Raw genomic sequence first — 12473 nt, 5'->3', positions numbered from 1 at the left:
GAGAGAGAGAGAGAGAGAGAGAGAGAGAGAGAGGATTAGAAAGTAGTCAGATGCACGAGAGAGAGAAAGGATTAGACAGTAGTCAAGATGCACGAGAAGAGAGAGAGAGAGAGAGAGAGAGAGAGAGAAGGAACTAGGAAGATCTGATAATAATCAAGATAACATGAGAGAGAGAGAGAGAGAGAGAGAGGAGAGAGATGAGAGAGAGAGAGAAGAGACTGGAACTACAAGGACTCGACACCAATCAAGATACACAAGAAAGAGAGAGAGAGAGAGGAGAGAGAGAGAGAGAGAGAGAGAGAGAGAGAGAGAGAGAGAGAGAGAGAGAAACTGCAAGGAACTGACAACAATCAAGACACATGAAAGGCAGCCAATTAGTCCATGGTCGAAAGAATGCCAATTACCTCCTCCCAGCAATTTGCAAAATTTTTCATCTTATTAAGGAATTTGTGGACGCAAAACAAAAAAGTATTCACTTTTGAAATGGCTTTGAGGTGATTCTTGTCTTAAATGTTTATTTGCAAAAATATTTATATTTTCTATTGTAATCGAAAATAATCAAGTGTTGTAGGTTGCCATTTTTGGGTAATCAGTGCAATATATATATATATATATATATATATATATATATATATATATATATATGCACTACACACACACACATATATATGTATGTATATATATAGATATATATATATATATATATATATATATATATATATATAAAGATATGCCACGAATTAGTAACTGTGAGACCTTTCGACGTTTCCACGTCCTTTTCTGATCAGTAAAGGATGTGGATACGTCGAAAGGTCTCGCAGTTACTCTTTCGTTTATTTTTCCTTCGTGGCATATATCTTTATTTATGGATTTATCACGTTCCTAACTTTCGTGATTCAGTTATACATATATATATATATATATATATATATATATATATATATATATATAATATATATATATATATATATATATATATATATATCTTACAAGTGTAATGTTAGTGAATTACATATCATGTCTTGCTTCGAGACAGATTGAGTTGTAGGGGCAGCTTTCTTGAATGAAGGAATTTGATACGTAAGCAGTTTTAATCTGGGGACTGCTTGTCCTGTCGTCAAGGCAGTTTGGGGTGTGTCAAGTATGTACATTCGTTTGTACGGATGTTACAGGTCTAATCGACCAAGGCACTTGCGAGAGGCACATTCCTTTTGTGAGAAGAAAGAGGTCGGTTTGGTACACGCCAGGTGTCAGAAGAAAAACCCCATCTTAAAGATATGGACATATTTTGTAGGACTTAGAAAACCGTTACCTTTGAAGTGAGAGAGAAGTGTGAAATACATTCTTTTTACTTAAGATTACTTTTGAAAAGAGAGAGAAGTGTGAGATACACTCTTTTACTTAAGATTACTTTTGAAAAGAGTGATGTGTGAAGTGTAAATTTTATCCAATATCATCTTTATTACAGATGGGTTCTATTCCATGGTATTAGAGATGGGATTCTCTAACCTGACTAATACAATGAAACGATTGACATTCTGGGTCTGGGAGTGAATTCTTAGTCAGGAGGGTAGAATGATAACTTACTAGTTTTCTTTGTGGGCAGACTTGGATTTTTATCACTATGACTTATTAATCATTTTGTTCTATTTTATATTCATCTGCTTTGGGTAATAAATAGTATATTTTTGTATTTACGTGATCTTAATAGCCTAACGCTATGTTTGCAGACAGAGGGCACCATTGACAACAGGTAAGGGTTTCCAATTTGTGTAGTTTTGATAAAAGGGAGGGTAAGAGTGGTGGCAGGCGGTTTAAGAGGCTTTTTATATATTTTATAAGCTGTAGGTACGCTAACGAAGACTGGTGACTAATTAGAGAGAGATGTTTTTTTTGGTAGGAAAAGGGGTTGTAATCATGTCACAGGCAACTTGGGGCTCTTTTTGCTGATTCAATGGGTTGGGGATTGAGAGGTTGTGTATCTCACTGGCTGAGTTAGTGTCGGCCATTTTGTGATTCTTGAAAAACAGTGTTTTAAAACGTGAAGGGAAAAGGTTTAATTTTCGACGTATTAAAGTGTTTCACGAGTGTGGTAAACAGCCTACGCATATTTGCGGTGCGTATACGAATTCGTTTCCAGTCATATGAAGATGTGAGTGTATTTTCAAGCTTTCTTTCTTATTTTCTCCTTTTTATCTTTCATTTTTCATTTTTTTGTTGTTGTTTGTGTTTTTTTGTTTCTTTTGTGGCGAATTTACTCGAGTGGGGTTTTCTGTTGCAAGTCACGCCCTGAGAGAGAGAGAGAGAGAGAGAGGGAGGCGAGAGTTGGTGTGTGTGAGTTTGGTGTCGCCGGGTTGGATCGCTTAGTAAGCGTTTTGCATTTTTTTCTTTTTCTATCCCCTCCCTATTTTTGTTGTTGTTGCTTTCGTGGGATGATATACTGGGCGTGGGACGCGTTTGCTTTTTGTTATCCATTATTGGGGGAAAATTTGTATTGATTTTTCTGGATTGGGCTTTGTGTATATAAATACATTGATGTTATTGAGATCTGGGAATCATATAGAAAAAAAAAAGCTTTCGGAAAGAGAGAAAGATGGCGGATACTAAGAGTACCACAACACTACTACATCACGTAACGAACGTGAGTGCGGGCGTAAGTCCTTTCAGAGGGATGGTAGATGGCGTTCTATCACAACCTGTATAAATTTTCATTGAAGGGGTGAATAATTATTTAGCTGGAAAGAATATAACAGATGATATAGAGGCATTTAGAGAGGCGAAAGCTTTGCTAGATTTCAATAGAGGAGATCTCTCCCACAGTTGCAGGAGTTTCCAATGTACAAAATGTCGTACCTGGACGGATTTGCAAGCGTTTTTGAAAACAGCTTATGGCTCAAAGGAACACCGAGATATGGTGAGGGACCTTCGGGGTCTTTATAAACTACGAAAGGGCACTAATAGCCTCGTAGAACATAGTTCAAAACTTTTTGACGCAGTGGTGGATAGGGTAGGAAAATTGAAAACATCTAAATGGGTTACAGGGAGTAATGTCTCTCTTGAGAACATTCATAAACTGATCTATTTTTCCCCTGCTCTTGCAAGATGTACCGGATGCGACAGTGAATAGCTTTGATGAAAAGATTGAACCTACTTCAGACGAAGAATGACTTTATGCCCAAATTGAGAAACATGTGTCTAAATGTTCCACTGTAGATAGTACAATTTTTAATGGGACAGGCCCGAAGGATAGAGTGCAAAGGGGCACAGAATTTTCTCCTCCCCGTCTGTGTGCAAAAGTTGAATATAACAAAAGATCGATCAATCAAAAGCAACAGCAGTTGCACTGTTTCAACTGCAATAAACCAGGGCATCCAAAGAAATTGTGTAGTGTTAAATATTGTGGAATGTGTAAGAACACAGATCATTATTGGCAATCTTGTCCGTCTCAGATACGGAGAGATGCAAGGCCTACACCTCAAGGTTCTGGTAATTATAATGTGAGAACTTCCCAGGCAGGTCAAACCAGAGGGCAAAGGGATCAGCGAAATTTTTGGAAGGACCTGCCCCCCATCAACAAAAAGGGAAAAGCGGTTAAGGTTGATTGGTACGTGCCATTCTTGTGGTCTCGTGGGGAACGCACCCACAAGATTCCAGGCCTATAGTCTATGGAACAGTAGGGGATGTGGGACATCCCGATATTTATAGACTCGGTGCGTCTATAAATTTAATGGACTATAATTTGTATCAATCCATGTTTTCAATTAACCTTTGGCAATCCGCCAACCGGAAGATGGTGGTGGAGATGTGCAAGCCCATAAATTAAATACCCTGGGTTGTGTTCAAATACAGTTTACTCTCGGTGACAGAGTGCTAAACCAGAACCTTTTTGGTAATGAAAGGAATTGCGTTGGCAACAGACTTTGCTGGGTTCATCCTGCTTGTAGAAGACACAAGATTTCGATCCATGCAGGTGTTAATGGGATAACAGTTGGGATACCTGCATTTTTCTGCCTTATGAGGACGTGATTAGAATGGAGGACATGGAGGTTATTGAAAAAGGAGATGTGCTCGGTGATATTAATGGCGGTGATACGAGTGTTATGGAGAAAGGTAATATTAACACCCACGTTGCTGATATGGGAAATGATTACGGGGGTTCTATCAGAGTTCACGGTGATAACAGTAGTGGTGATGATACTTTGGATGGTGATGTTGATACTAATATTGATGTTATTTCTGATATTAACAATGCTGGGGATGATACTGAGGGTGGTAATGTGTATGGGTGGTCGGAAAGGGGAGGTACTAACCACAAATATAGAGGTGTTTTATCCGAAGATATTATGTTACTATCTGGTTCAAAGACTATGACAAAAGTTAAAGTGAAGGAAATGAGAAAACCCACAGATGTGTGTGTTATTGAAAATAGCGAGAAGCTTAGAGAGGTTGTTAGCACGGCATCGGTGAAACAGTGTATACAAGGATGGGTCTACTTGGATAGAATTACTAAACTGTAATGATACAGTTAGGAGATACCAGAAGAATACATATATATAGGATTTCCAAGATTGGAGTTGTGATAGTGGTTCAGTGGCTATCGTAGAGGTGAAACCTGAGTTTTCGAGCAGAAATGACAATCAAGGAAACGAATATTTAGAGAACATTTAGCTAATGTGGATTATAGCGAACACGTTGAAGCGATAAGCGGGCTCTTGGCAGAATTTGGGTATAACGGTTAGCCTTACAAGGTGATAAAATTGGGGTTGTTACTAATGTGTTAGAGCATAAGGTAAATTTGGAGAGTGGCACAAAACCTATATATTCCTGCATATCGCATACCTTTCAAAATCAGAGACAGGTAGAGAAAGAGGTTAATAGATGGGAAGAAGGAGGAATCCATTAGACCTAGCGTGTCTCCTTACAACTTTCCCTTGTTAGCGGTGCCTAAGAAAAAGACGGTTCTGTCCGTGTATGCGTCGATTTTTAGACCGTTTAAATGAAAAGACGATCCCTGACCACCGCTATCCAGTCGCGTACATACCAGATCTTTTTGTTGAAATTGGGGGACAATATTTATAGCTCAATTGATTGGCGCAGGGTTTTTTACAGGTCCCTCTTAGTGAAAGTAGCAAGAAATATACCGCTTTTTCAGTACCCAAGGGACACTATGAATTTACGCGAATGCCTTTCGGTTTATCGGGCAGTCCGATGACCTTTACCAGGTTGGTGAACACAGTTTTGCACGGGTTATTTATTGGGCAAAAATGTTTTTGTGTATATGAATGACATCCTGGTCAGAACAGTCACGATCGTGCAACACCTGGAAGTGCTTACAGAAGTACTTAGGAGGCTTAGATTAGCGGGGTTGAAAATTAAGCTAGCCAAGTGTTCGTTCTTGAAAAAACAGATCACATATCTAGGCCACGTCATATCTAAGGAGGGGGTTAGAGTTAATGAAGATAAAGTCAAAGCAATAACGAATTTTCGCACCCCCAGATCAAAGAAAGATATGAAGTCATTCCTGGGTATCGCCGGTTTCTTCAGGAGGTTTGTGAAAAGGGTTCTCTAATATAGCAGCTCCCCTAACTGATGTATTGCGGGAAGACGTTCAATTTCAATGGAAGGAACCACAGGCGGGGAGTTTTCAAAAGCTCAAGGACGTGCAAATGAATCCCCGTTTTGAAGTTTCCAGATTTTAGCGAACCTTTTACATTAGTGACTGATGCATGCCAGGAAGGTATAGGTGCTTGCCTTATGCAAAAGTTCGATGGGAAATTCCATCCCATAGCTTTTTATAGCAGGAAGTTCCGGACAAAGGGCAGCAATGAGAGATCCATGGCCACCATAGATAAAGAAGCCTTTGCAATAGTGTCGAGTTTAGTTCATTTTAAAATGTTACTGATGGGGAATAAAGTAGAAGTTCTAACAGACCACAAGCCATTATTAGATCTTTTTAATAAACCTGATTTGTCGCCTAAAAGAGCTCGATGGTTTTTAACTATCAGAGATTTTGATGCAAAGCTCAAATATATAGAGGGCAAATTTAACGTAGTTGCTGATGCTCTCAGTAGAAGGGAATTAGTTAGGAAACGTAATAAGTTGCCTGTTTCGGGTTTGGAGTTAGAAGGTAATCTATTGGTTAGGAAAATTAAATACAAGTTGAGAACCAGTGAAAGTAAAGGAGATACGACACAGATTGTAATTCCGAAGGTCCTAATTCCAGTGGTTTTGGATACAGTTCATTGCAGGTTCGGTAGTCCACACTTGGGAATAGAAAAAACGTATGATGAGGTTCATGCTAAATACATTTGGAAAAACATGGGGAAAGATGGGGAAAATTTTGTAAGGAATTGTACGGTGTGCAACACATGTAAGCCTGCAAGGACTTCATGCAAATTAGGATCGTATCATATACCGAGTAGACCTTTTCAGAGAATACATATAGATATCCTGGGGAATTTTTGTGAGTCTAGGTATGGGAACAAGTACTTGTTAATGATAACTGATGAACTTACAAGGATAGTAGACTTATAGGTAGAGGTAATTCATGCTGAGTTAGTTCATTACTAAGATATTCTAAAATAGAGTCTATAGGGACTTTAGTAAAAAGAGAACATACATCAAAACTAACGAATCTATCAGTAGGGCAAAGAGCAATTTTGTTTAATTTATCAACTAAATCTAGAGAATTATATATATGAGAATCGGAGATGGTTCCAAGTAACGGGGACAAGATCTTAGTGATATATTTCGAAAGTTTGTATGAAATTGAACCAACAGTACTGATAATAGGCCGCATAGGGTTATTTTCTTGGAACCATCTCCGATTCTCATATATATAATTCTCTAGCTTTAGTTGATAAATAAAACAAAATTGCTCTTTGCCCTACTGATAGATTCGTTAGTTTTGATGTATGTTCTCTTTTTACTAAAGTCCCTGTAGACTCTATTTTAGAATATCTTAGTAATGAACTAACTCAGCATGAATTACCTCTACCTATAAGTCACATTATTTCACTCACGAGTTTGTGCATTTGTGATTGTAAGTTTATATTCAATGGTGAATTTTATCAACAAATATTTGGCATGGCAATGGGATATCCTTTATCACCACTACTCTCAAACCTGTACATGGAATTCTTTGAAAAACGCTACTTACCTAATATCATTTATATTCCTGTAAAGTAGTATCGATATGTTGATGATATCTTAGCTGTTCCTCCTGTCGGTATTGATGTAAATGATTTACTCTCTAAATTAAATAACCAGGTACCATCGATTAAGTTTACTCTAGAATTAGAAAAGACAATTGCCTTCCTTTCTTAGATGTTTTGATACATAGAGAACCATTTCAATGTAAATTCAAGTATTTATAGGCAACCGACCAACAACTTAACTTATGTTCATTTCTTCTCAGGCCACCATCTTAACATATAAATATCAATTTTTTCTTCTATGTTTTTACGAGCATTGCTCATTGTCAGTCCACAATATTTGGATCAAGAAATTGAATACATAAGAAAAATAGGGAAAGATTTATGCTATCCTTCACATATATTAGATATTTGTTATAATAAAGCCCACAAAAAGTTTTATAGTGTAAGTAACACGCAGAAAGAAAATTCTAAGAACATTCTCAGTTTGCCTTATTTTAACGGATTTGAAACCATTTAAATCATTGTTAAAAGCTCTTAATGTCAACCTTGTTTTTTCCTATAATAACACACTAAAAGGAATGTTAATAAAAAAAATGGCCCCAGAGGAAAGAAAACAACAAACATAATATATAAAAACATTCATGTATGGATTGTCCCCTCATTTTATCTTGGACAGTCTAGCAAAGGCCTAGAAGTAAGGCTAAGCCAACATAAATATTCTGTAAAAACTGGGCAAAAGGGCATCTAATGCAATATTCATTCATTTAAGTGAAAACAACCACAACAGAATAAATTGTGGGTTGGTAGTTCAGTAATTTGCAACGTCAGGAGACGTCTTATCACGAAATCTTTTAGAATCTGCTTTAATACAACTTACTTTTCATTGTAATTTCAATGTTAGTTCGTGGCCTTTTTTCATTTAGACCATTGTATTGTAACATGTTTAACAATGACCTCAAAAGATATAATTACTGACTTAAATAAAAATCAGTTGCCTTAGAGTTATCTTTGTTATAATGTATGGTCTGACATGTATTGTGAATATGGTTTGTTTACCAAGTTCTGAATATCTGTCACCTATAATCCTTTAATTGTCTTGTCCTTGTATCTGAGATGATTGTCTTAAACCTTTAATGCACCCATTGTTTATGCTTGTTTGGGAAGGTTTCTCATCTTCCAGGTGTGTCAGATTCTAGGTACTAATCTCTTTATAATCCCTATCTGTCAGTTATACGAATCTTCTTGTTTATTGTCTTTTGCCCCATTTATGTCAGTTTCTGCTCAGTAAGGACGTTTAACGTCGAAAGGTCTCGCAGATCCTCCTTCGTTTATTTTTCCTTCGTGGGGGACACTTATCTTTATATCAATATCATATGGGGAATTGTACATAAAATTCTGTAAATTTATATAATACGATATATTATATAATATAATATATTAATTATAATATAATTATATATTAATATAGTATATAATATTAATAGTATTTATTATATATATATATATATATATATATATATAAGTATATATTGTTATATATGTATAATGTTAGATATCATTTATCTATATAAATATATATATTATATATATAATATATATTATATTTATAATAAATAATATTATATAGTATTATAAATTTTTCCTATTATATATCTATATATATTAATATATATCATAGATATATATTATATATTTTATATATATATATATATATATTTATATATTATATTATATAATAACCCAGATATAATTTATTATTTATATTTTATCAATAAAATATGGTCCCCTATATTATTATAATTATATATATTACTAATATAATATAATATTTCTTAATATATTTTATAATATTATGGATATAATATTATAAAAATATATTATAATTTCTGGTTTATATATATAATATAGATTTATATTATTATTAATAATATATAAATTTGTATATATATATATTCCATTTTATATATATATATATATAGATATATATATATAAAAAAAAAATAAAATTTAAAACTATAAAAATTTCAAAAAAAAGACGACTGCTGTCCTCCCTTCTTTCATTTAGATGAAGAGGGGAGGAACCAGCAAGGCTCGAAAAATATAGTACTTTTTCCTTCTATATTTTGGTGTTTTTTATGGGGCTCTTTTATTAGGGATATTATTAAATATATATACTATAATAATAAATAATATATATATATATATATATATATACAATATAAAATATATATATATATATAGATATATATATAATTTTGTTATAAAACTGACAAATCAAAAATTGTGTCTATCTCATTTTTGTTAACATTTCCGTATATTTTCCGTTGTAATAAAGACGACCAGGTATGACAGCCACATTTATCCCCTTTAATCCATAAATATATCTCTTAAATAAAAAATAACAAATAAAAAATAAACAAAAAAATACATTTAGTACCGCCATCATTGCACCACTTAAGCATAGCATTACAATCGCGCACAGAAACACACCATTTATCGGTCTAATCCAGACACCTGGTGAATTATGAACGCCGAGACTAAAATATCACACAAAAGTTGCAGCTTTCACGGCTACAAAATGATGCTATATTGATTCACCAGCGCTCTAGTCTCGCTTGGTATAAAGTTTCGTCTCCCCACGCTCTGAAAATATCCTTAACGTAATCCTACGATTATAAATATGTAAAAAATAAGTCACAGAAAAGTGACGATCCCGTCAAGAGAACGCACAGTTGCTTGACAATCACGCTCTCACTGTTGCGAATTTTAATCCCTATTTTTGTTCCAGCGTTCGTCATAGTGCATGCTTGCTATTTGCTGATTCATTATATATGAGTGCGCTTCCAGCATTCCAGTCCTACAGCTTTAACGGCAATTTTTTCGCTTTTGCTGGAGAGCAAAAAAATGAAAACAAAAGCCGAGTTAATTCAGCAGGGTGGAAATGTGTCATTACTGGATGGGAGGAGTTCGTTAAGAATGGCTTATTAGCCTACTGCGGAGTTTTCTGGACCTACTGGTTGGAGAATCAAGTCACTTTATCACTGTATCAGTCACTGTATCAATGAATAAAGCTAAATATCGTAGCTGATTCATTTCTAACGTTAAACGTACCACGACTGTGTTATGTAGTACTAGGTTTACGTTAAACCTTTGGCCGTATGTAGTCATATTCTACAATTCTGCCTTGATTACATTATTAATTTGAGAAATGAAAATGAATTAAATTTATATGCATAAAAGAGAGAGACATTTCTAATAATAAAGCTATTGTTATCATGTTGAAAATTGCTGCAGTAATTCGGACAAGTTAATTCTTTGCGAAATGTCATACGAGTTCTGTCGGTGTTGGTAGCTATAACCGTGTGTCGTCTAGCTTATATTTATCGCGTGAATACTAAATCCCTTTTTCCTTGAAAGCAATACGGTAGTTTTTTCCTGACATATTCAGGAAACATTTCTGAAAGCCATACAGAACTGAAACTATGTCAGCTGGGCTTCCGCGGACAACAGAAGAGAACCTAGACCTACTTGAATGAGGAGGACTTTGGTACGTGAGGTTAGGTAGGAGTTGGTGGAACTCACTCACTCTCTCTCTCTGTCTCTCTGTTTAAATATATATACAATTTATATCCTCATGCATCGCTGTCATCACTGGAAAACATGTGAACATAAACAATATATAGGTTCTACGCCTATAGGCCTAACTATCGCCAGACAATTTCAATACGCGCACACACACACACACACACACACACACACACACACACACACACACACACACACACACACATATATATATATATATATATATATATATATATATATTATAGATATACAAATGTATATCATACAAGACTGTTGACTTAACATAGACAGTAGCTTCAACGCTTAGGCCTATCTATCGTCAAACATTTTTAAGGACAAACAAGAAATATCATTACGGCAAAGGCAGCTTTGGATTCGTTCAACAAACTGTTTTTGAAAAGCAAATCTGACAAATATCACTGAACCCCAGTTACAGAAAATTGTTACGTACGAAGTACCCGGAGAAAGTAACTATGAGTTGCTTGGAATGAAATTGTCCCTTTAATGATGGAGAGAATGATAAAAGAATACCAGAGCGGCCAAGTGGTATAGGCTTAGCGTATGCTAGGTTAAGCCTCTTTCCTTGAACAACATTCTTCAAGGTAATTTTTTCCCCTTGATACGAATGACGATTCTTTAAGCTTTACCTTAGAGACATTAACTTTATATTTCGATGTTAAGCTGTACCTGAAATAAGGTTTAGATGATATAGGCTATATAGTATCTAACCTAATACGTAGTTAGGGATATAAGTCAAGCATAGGCTACCAAGCGTCCAATTTATTGCTGTTACCAATTTATTAGATATATCGTTCGAGGGGCACATTGACCAGTTGGTACAGACAAAAATGCAACTTTTTTTTTTTAATTGAATCGAATAATAGGTTTGTTATAAAGCTTGTTCACGCCGTCCCGCATAGTGTAAGTGTGAGAAACAGCTAAGGTAAAATGCATATATCGTTCCATGACTTCAACGTTGCTTTTACACGTTTAAAAAGACATCAACGCTGCTTTTACGAGTTTAAAAACAAAGACTGATGATATAGACAGCGTCCTATATGCCTACTAACAGCAAATAATACTTAATGATAGAATAAAGCAAGCGTCCTTACAAGCAACATGTTTCAATAGCGAAATGTTGACAAACCAGTAGCCTATAGGCCTAGTTACTACTAAACATCTTTACCTAGAAAGATAATATTTTTTACTTCACACCTGGCATATGAAAGGTTTAAATGTTGCTCTGACTTCAAAGCTGAAATCGTCATTGCAGTTTTATTTCAGAATACGATGAAAAAAATATAATACTATGTTAAGTGCTCTACAGCCAACGAGACACGTGACTAGCCAGCAGGCAATAATTATCGGCCAATAAAGCTAATTTTGCTCTACTTACCCATTAAGTAAAGCTTTCTGCTTGATGTCGAAGGGCTCTTGAATTTATTTTCACCATTATAAGCCCCATAAACGTACGAATATGGCGACAATTAACGAAAGAATAAGAATTACTCATTCAATTCACCGTTAGGCCGAAGGTGGCAGCTAGCAGCAGCGACGCTCTAGCGGCGTCCTCAGAAGTCAGAAACTACATAGCATACGAACACCCACGAATAACAACGACAAACGAGTTATATGTTCATATATTCTTCCTTCTCTCTTCTCTTCTAAGCCATCCCTCTTCTTTATCCGTTATTCCGTTACCATCAGACCTAAAGGTAAAACGCTATTTGA

Source organism: Macrobrachium nipponense, chromosome 40, assembly GCF_015104395.2.
Source record: "Macrobrachium nipponense isolate FS-2020 chromosome 40, ASM1510439v2, whole genome shotgun sequence".
Classification (NCBI taxonomy): domain Eukaryota; kingdom Metazoa; phylum Arthropoda; class Malacostraca; order Decapoda; family Palaemonidae; genus Macrobrachium; species Macrobrachium nipponense.
The sequence above is the reverse complement of the archived record's forward strand: the minus strand, read 5'-3'. Positions refer to the sequence as shown.